Below are 8,833 nucleotides of genomic sequence, written 5' to 3' on the forward strand. Positions count from 1 at the left end.
ATCCAGCCCATTATCATTTCCAGAAGGGGTGAAATTCAAATTCCTCAGTAATCTTTGGTATTGCATCTGTCTAATTATAGTGATTCAGCTGTCAGCTCAGAAGCAGGGTAAAGAGCACGATATCTTCACCACAGCAAGTGCAGCTACCAAGTCTGTTACCTCGTAACTCTATTGTCAAGATACTAAATTTCTTTGAAGGACAGGCACTGGGATGGAGCCCGTGCTTCTAACATGAGAATTAGACTTGTAGATTTAATTTTGTAGGTTTTGCTCATCAATCCCAGAAGAACTGGAACCAAACCCAGGTTAGTTATCCCTGAATTATGTATGTGTCGTGAAATCAGTTGTTTTGTGGCCCGAAGGTCAGCTGGAAGTCCGGACAAAGTCCAATGGCTGAAGCATGGAGACTGGAACCTAGAGATTCGGAGGACCGTCCCGAGGTTGGAGGCCTGTTTGCCCGTATGGGTGGGAGGGAGGAAAGGGGCTTGTTCTTCTGGCTTTGTTTTCTTCCTTGTTGTGTTCTATGTGGTTCTGCCGAGCATTGTGGGCATTTTTTTGAGGCACCAGAATGCGCGACAACACTTGCAGGCTGCCCCCAGCACAATCTTGGGTGTTGGTTGTTAACACAAATGACACATTCTACTGCGTGCTTCCAGGTAGATGTGGTAACGAAATCTGAATCCGAGCTAAGTTTATGGGGGGGGGGGGGGTCCTTACTGGTGTGTGCCACCTTTTTTAGGCATCGGCTTCTGAAGGTGCCCTCGTTGCCGGGGAGGCAAGTGACCATGATGGAGATGGCCGAGTTTAGAACTTCCTGCGGCCTTTGCCGATCCTGAGCAGTGGTCCCTCCCTCTTTACCAGTAGTGATGCAACCAATTACAGCAAGAGCCCAAGAGACAGGAGCAAATTAGGCCATTCAGCCCATCAAAAGTGGCCTGCCACTCCATCATGTCTGATTCATTATCCTTCTCAGGGCCATTCTGTTGTCTTCTCCTGTGACCTTTGACACACTAATGGAGGCTGTATCAACCTTCACTTTAAGTATACATGACTTAGCCTCCACAGCCATTTGTGGCATTAGATTCCACAGATTCACCACCGCAATGCTCATCCCTCACTAAGTAACTTATCCTTGGACCAGGGAGCAGGATAATTAACATTACCAAGATCCAGAGCTCTATATCTGGAGTTTCAATGGTAACCAAGAGGCAGGAGAAAGGGGTTGAGAGGGATAATAAATCAGCCATGATGGATCGCAGAGCAGCCTCGGTGGACGGAATGATCTGATACGATAGTGGAGGGAGTTAACACGGGGCTATTACAAATCAGAGTTTAATTCCGGCACTGTCTGTAAGGAGTTTGTACGTTCTTCCCACTTAATCTCCAAATAATAATTTTAAAATAAATGGTCTAATTCTGCTTCTAAGTCTAATGGACTGTGGTTTCATCAATCCCTCAATTCTGTCCTGCCTCCCTCCCCCGAGCGAAATATTCTGTAGTAGGAGGGCAGTGTATTAAATTGCGATAATGAGACAGCAATTTATTCTGTCTCTGAAAAGAAATGTTTTCTGTAACAAGAAGGAATTTCATTCAGACAGCTGGAAACACTTTTCCAGAGCCAGGACAAGCTGTTCCCGGGAGCCCACTGATGTATACCAGGGGGAGTGTGTCAGCATTTACTGGGGTCCCCAGGAGTAGGACAGTATTTACTCGGGTCATGGCAGTGAGTCAGTATTTTAGTGCGTCCCCAGGACCCTATCCTTTCAATATTTATTTAAGGGAGTCCCTACAAGTGTGCCACTATTCGAAGAAAGTCCCTGACAATTCTCAACATTGAAATAATCTGGTCTCAACAGAAACCTAAGTATTGAGACCAATCAGCCTAAATAAGTCGGCTCGTTGGTCTAGGGGTATGATTCTCGCTTAGGGTGCGAGAGGTCCCGGGTTCAAATCCCGGACGAGCCCTTATTTACGAGACACCAGAAGTGATTGTGGGTTGTTAATAAGCGTCAGTATACCTGTTTATAACCATCTGAGGTCCTGTTTGGGAGATGCTTATTCTGTGTCCATGAGACAGTGGACAAGCTAGATGTCCTATTTAAGCATTTGTGTGGTGGTGCTCTATGACTCCATTGTTTAATTAAACTGCACTTGGTAGCTTTTACACTTTTCTATGTGCAATGATTTGATTTGAATGATGCTGAGATCATTCTAGGGTATCCTAGGGTACATCATCAGTGACATAACCTTGGGACATCGGGTGTTTTGGGTCTTTACACTTCAGAAACTCTCGCCCAGGTGGTCCAGCCATAGATGATCAGGGCCCTGCTTGTGTCCCACCAGCACTGGTCCATTGCCATCTGGAGGCTCGCTCAGCAGCCTCTGGGACGGCCCTGATGGCTCTTTTCTTTGCATCAGCAGAGAGTAGGTTCTGCCCAGTGACCGGCCAGCGGATCCTCTACACTCCACCTCTGCAGGCTCACAAGATGCTGTCCATCCCTTCTCAGGCACTGCTCTACCAATTCCTGGTGTCTGGCTCTCTTATGCTCAAACGCCTCCTCAGTCTGGTGTTCCCAAGGAACTGTCAGTCCTACACCATGACAACTGCGAACAGTACAGGAAGGGTGTGGTAGCTTTGAACATGGTGCAGAAGAGGTTTACCATGACACTGCCTGGATTAGGGGGCATGTGCTATAAGGAGAGGTTGGACTAAGTTGGTCTGTTTTCTCTGGACTGGCAAGGCTGAGGGGAGATTGATAAGATCATGCAAGGCATAAATTGGCAGTCAGTATCTTCTCCCCAGAGTTGAGGTGTTGAATATTAAGAGGCATGCATTTAAGGTAAGAGAGGAAAAGTTCGAAGGAGATAAGTGGGAAATAAGCTCAAGAGATTCTGCAGATGCTGGAAATCTCAAGCAAAACACACACAATATGCTGGAGGAACTCAGCAGATCAGGCAGCATCTTTGGAGAGGAATAAAGAGTCAACATTTTGGGCTGAAGCCTTTCATCAGTACATGAGATGAGAGGGGCAAGTATTTAACACAGAATATGATGCCAGAGGTGGTGGTGGCAGTGAATACAGTAGAGGCAGTTCATCAGGCTCTGAGTTAGGCACATGAACATGCAGGAAAATGGGAGGATATGGACATTATGTAGGCCAAAGGGGCTCGATTAGTTGGACATTTTTGGGTGATATATGCTTTGTGGGTGTACCGTAGTCCAGAGTAATGTTGTTTCATTTGGTTTTATATGTACAGTCAGATTACTTGAACTTGAACGTGATTGGTTTGACACAGAGTTGTGAGCTGAAGGGCCAGTTCATGAGCTATACTGTTCCACATTCTAACCCTAATCAGCAACATGTGACAAACTTTGCACTAAAATACACTTTGTTATAGTTAGTTCTAATTATATTATTTCTTGTGTGTAATTTATATTTCTGATTTTATTGTGAACGTTGCCTATGTGATGCTGTCTTCCTGTGAAGTTGCGTCTGAGCATACTGTACTTGACCATAAACTCTGAACTTGACACTATCTTCTCTATCCGCATTGCAGGAATATTCCGTTGCTCAGCCATGGATAACATTAGCCAAGGCCAATGGAAGCTGATAGGAACAGTTCCAGTTCCGACTACTCGATAAGAGGATACTTGGCATAAGTGGAAAGGAGCCACAAATTAATTCTCCACATTTCCTTCCACTCTACTCTCAAGTGGGAGCTAATATCAACGCGCCTTGCGAATGGCACCTATGTTTCATATTGAATGCTTTTAGAGTCATAGTGCAGAGAAACAGGTGCTTCAGGCTCTTCAGCCCGTCTAGTCTGTGCTGTACTCTTACCCTGCCCAATCCCATCAACCTGCACCTGGACAACATCTTTCCATACATCTTCCACCCATGTACTTACCCAAGCTTCTCTTCAATGTTGCAGTCAAACCCAGATCCACCACTTCCACTAAGTCAGAATCAGAATCAGGTTTGTTATCACATTGTAAGTAATGAAATTTGTTGTTTTGTGGCAGCAGTACAGTGCAATATGTAAAATATACTATAAATTACAACAATAATAATATAAATTATAGTATGGAGGGTTCAAGCATCTGATGCCACTGGCAGCATGTTCCTTCATCGCACCGTCCTCTGGGGAGAACATCCCCCGCAGGTTTTACCTTTCACCCTTAGCCTATGACCTTCAATTCTACTCTCATCCAACCTCAGTGGAAAAAGCCTGTTTACATTTACCCCTCATCATTCTATGTACCTCTATCAAATCTCCTCTTATTACCCTACACTCCAGGGGTTAAAGTCCTAACCTATTCAACTGTTCCCTATAACCCAGGTCTTCAAGACCCAGCAACATCCCTGTAAATTTTCTCTGTTCTCTTTATAATCTTATTGCTATTTTTCCTGTAGGTAGGTGACCAAAACAGCACACAGTACTCCAAATTCGTCCTAGCCAGTGTCTTATACAACTTCAACATAACAACCCATCTCCTGTACTCAGTACTCTGATTTATCAAGGCCAATGTGCCAAAAGCTCTCTTTGCCCCCCTATCTAACTGTGACACCAGTTTCAAGGGATTATGGACTTGTATTCCAGGATCCATCAGTTTAGATTTGGCACAGTTTATAACAGTACCGCCTCACATCTCCAGCAACCTGTGTGGAGTTTGCACGTCCCCCTGTGAATTCTGGTCTCCTCTCATATCTCAAAGACCTACTGCTTAATTGGTGGCTATAGATTGCCCCTATTATGTAGATATGTTAACTATCTATTTACAGAAGAAGACAGGCTCTAAACATTCAGTAAATCCTTCAAGTTACACCCAGTTACAAATACTTATCTAAAGTGTGCGCTCAGGCCCTCTCTTACTGCAGCACCCTTCTCGTGGCACCGGTGACCACCCCAGTGAACCCCCGAAGCAAAAGAGACCTGGAGCTTTCAGTGCAGCAGATTTATACTCCATTGGGGCTGTGAGGTTATCAGCTGGAGCTGTAGCACCAAAATGCAGCTCATTAAATGGGCCAATCCCTTGTGAGCACGGGGGAGTGACTTTCGATGAAAAGGGAAGATGAACACTTAAGACCATAAGACACAGGAGCAGAATTAGGCCATCTGGTCCATCGAGTCTGCTCCGCCATTCAATCATGGCTGATCCTGTTTTTCTATCTCCTCCTCCTCCCCAATTCCCAGCCTTCTCCCTGTTACCTCTGATGCCATGTTCAAACAAGAACCTATCAATCTCTGCCTTAAATACGCCCGGCAACCTGGCCCCCACAGTGCATGTGGCAACAAATTCCACAAATTCACCACTCCTTGGCTCAAGAAATTTCTCCACATCTCTGTTTGAAAAGGTGCCCCTCTATCCTGAGGCTGTGCCCTCTTGTCCTAGGCTCTCCCGCCATGGGAAACATCCTTTTCACGTCTACTTGGTCTCGGCCTTTCAACATTTGAAAGGTTTCAATCAGATCCCCCCTCATCCTTCTGAATTCCAGTGAGTACTACTGATTTGATGCCATTCTTTACCAGCAGAGCCACACCACCCCCTCTGCCTACCTTCCTATCCCTCTGATACAACGTGTAACCTTGGACATTCAGCTCCCAACTACAACCATCCATCAGCCACGATTCAGTGATGGCCACAACATCATACCCGACAATCTGTAATAGTGCAACAAGATCATCACATTTCTTATACTCCGTGCATTTAGATTCAACACCTTGAGTACCGTATTTGCTGTCCTTTCTGATTCGCATCCCTAATGATTTGATACTCAGCCTGTTGGCTGCAGCTAAGTCCCTTCAGCTGCCAGCCCTTCCTGACAGCCTGACTGCACGCTATCTTTACTTTTTTACCATCCGTCCTTTCCTGAGTCTCTTCACTCCAGTTCCCACCCCCCTGCCAAGTTAGTTTAAACCCTCCCCAACAGCTCTAACACACCTGCCTGTGAAAATCTTGGTCCCCCTTGGGTTCAGGTGCAACCTGTCACTTTTGAGCAGGTCATACCTTCCCCCAGGTATGACCTGGTATAATACTTACTGAAATAAAGGTCAGCATGGAGCCAATGAGCTGAAGGGACTGTTTCTGTGGTTGGATCTCTGTATGACTGTGACACTTTACTCCCAATATTCAAGTTCACCAATGATACATACATCTTTGGCATCAGGTGGCATGGTGAGTGCAACATTAGACAGTGCCAACGATAGGGGCTCAATTGCCACCACTGTCTGTAAGGAGTTTGTATGCTCTCTCTGTGGTCTTGGGGGTCTCCCCTGGTTTCCTCCTACATTCCAAAGACCTACCGGTTAGGGTTAGTAAATTGTGGGCATGCTGTGTTGATGCCGGAAGCATGGTGACACTTGCGGGCTGCCCTCAGCACACCCTCAGACTGTGTTCATCGTCAATACAAATGATGCACTTTACTGTATGTTTCAATGTATACAGTGTGCGACAATCAAAGCTAATTTTACCTTTAAAAATATTGTTACAATGCTGTTAAATAAAAGAAAGATGCATTTATATAGCACCCGTCACACTATCCCCTTTTGAACTATATTAGAAGGTAGAGCATAGAACAGTCCAGTACAGTATGGACTCTTGACCCACCAGGTTGTGACACCATATATAAATTAAAAGTCAAAGCCAAGGTACATATCTGTTACTACCTTGAGATTCATACTCTGGCAGGCATTTACATGAAAATAAAGAAATGCAGTAGAATTTAGCCACGATGGAATGATGGAGCGGACTCAGAAGGCTGAATGGCCTAATTTTGCTCCTATCTCTTAAGGTAATATTGTGAAGGGTGCTATATAAATACATCTTTCTTTTATTTAACAGCATTGTAACAATACTTTTAAAGACAAACATTCGCTTTATTTGTCACATTCGTTGAAACATACAGTGAACGTCGTGGTGATTTTCGCAGGTTCATGGACTGTTCTGAAAAATATGCTAAGAGAGGGGAAGAAGCTATTGCTGAACATTCTAGAACGGGCCTCCCGTACAAACAGATATCAGTAGTGAAATGATGAGAATGAGGTGTGAGGGTGGGGGTGGGGAGGAGTGAAGGACCATAGGTGGAAGGTCGCAGACGTCCCTGAGTGATGGGTCAGTTGGCCAAGGAAGCATAGACAAGCGAGGCAATGTAGGTCAGGATATAGCCAATAGGCGTAGGTCAGTGTACAGCAATTAGCAGGACATCCTGCCCATTACACCGAGCAATCAGAAGATTACAATCCAACTATCCAGATTAAATCTTCTGAGGAACTCACCCTTGTCGTAGGGTTTGGAGGCTTGCGTGCCTCAATGACCCAGAGAGCTGTGTTGCTGGAGTCAGGGCCTTATGCTTTGGCTCTTGGTAGGGTCACCCATGCCAAACAGGTCAAAGAGGAGAGTCTAGACAATGAGTGGACCTCCGGTCCTCCTAGGGGACCGCTGAAAAGAAATTGTCATGGAAACAGCACTGAAGAATCCTTCTACATCTGTGTGCAATGGCATTCTTGAGTCTCCACCCGGGACTTGCATGACTGACAGCGGCGAAAACCAAGAGGACACTGTTGACACGATGGAGGAAGCCCTGGACACTGTCAGAGACGGAGGACCTTCGTTGCTCCCCTAGATGCCAGCAGCATGATGGGCAGTAAGTAAACACCGAGAGAAAATGAGCTTCAGTTTTCCGGGTGTCAACGTCTCTGAGTGTCTATCCTGGGAACAACATATTGATGCAATTATGAAAAAGACATGTCAGCAACTATATCTCATTAGGCGTTGAGGAGATTTGGTATGACACCAAAGGCTCGAGCAGATTGCTGCAGGCGTCCTGCCGAGAGCATTCCAACTGGTTACATCACTGTCTGGCACGGAAGGGTCACCGCACGGGATCAGAAAAAGCTGTGGAGGAGCAAACCCAGCCTGCTCTACCGTGGGCACTAGGCTCCCCACCATCGAGGGCATCTTCAAAAGGCGATGCCTCATGAAGGTGATACCCGTCATGAAGGACTCCTGCCATCCAGGGGAAGCCCCCTTCTCATTGTTACCATCACTGAGGAGGAACAGGAGAAACGCACTCAACATTTTAGGAACAGCTCCTGAACGGTCCATGAACACTACCTCACAATTTCCCTCTCTTTTTTCACTATTTGTTTTTTTTCTAACATACTCTTATTGTAACCTATAGTATTTTTTTTAATGTATTGCACTGTTCTGCTGCCTCAGAGCAACACAGCTTCCGACAAATGTCAGGGATAATAAATCTGACTCTGAAATGCGGTATCATTCTCGTCTTCTGAAAGGAGCGTTGAATGAAATCTCCCGCCAAGCCTCTCGCCGTTGCCTGAAGAATTTAACCAAACCATATTTCACGGCTCATTTGCCACCACACTAGACGACGAGGAACACTGGATAAATCAACAGATGAGTCAGAATCAGCTTCAATATCACTGGCATAGGCTGTGAGTTTTGTTGTTTCGAGGCAGTAGTACATTGTAATACATAATAATAAAAAACTTTAATTAACAATAAGAAATGTATATATAAATAAATTAAAAGAAGTAGTGCAAGAAGAGAATAATTATTGAGGTAGTGTACATGGGTTCGTTGCCCATTAGAAATCTGATGGTGGAGAGGAAGAAGCTGCTCCTGAAATGTGAGTCCTCAAGCTCTTGTAGCTGATGAGAATGAGGAGAGGACATGTCAGAGAAAATGATGGATGCCAGCATTTCCGTTCAATTCAAATTAAAATGCAATGCTGATCTGCTCTTCATATTGGATCAGTTATCTGAAGGTTTGCCAGGGTTGAGGTGTGAGAAACTGAATCTGGTGATGGGT

The 8,833-nt window shown here is 45.2% G+C and overlaps 1 non-coding gene across 1 annotated transcript; it reads left to right on the plus strand.

Annotated features, from left to right (window-relative positions):
* Window positions 1-1,893: 1,893 nt before the first annotated feature.
* trnap-agg (transfer RNA proline (anticodon AGG)) lies at window positions 1,894-1,965 on the plus strand. The gene has a single exon. It is a non-coding gene; the product is annotated as a tRNA-Pro (tRNA).
* The last annotated feature ends 6,868 nt before the right edge of the window (window positions 1,966-8,833 follow it).

Source organism: Hypanus sabinus, chromosome 3 (assembly GCF_030144855.1).
Source record: "Hypanus sabinus isolate sHypSab1 chromosome 3, sHypSab1.hap1, whole genome shotgun sequence".
NCBI classification, from domain to species: Eukaryota; Metazoa; Chordata; class Chondrichthyes; order Myliobatiformes; family Dasyatidae; genus Hypanus; species Hypanus sabinus.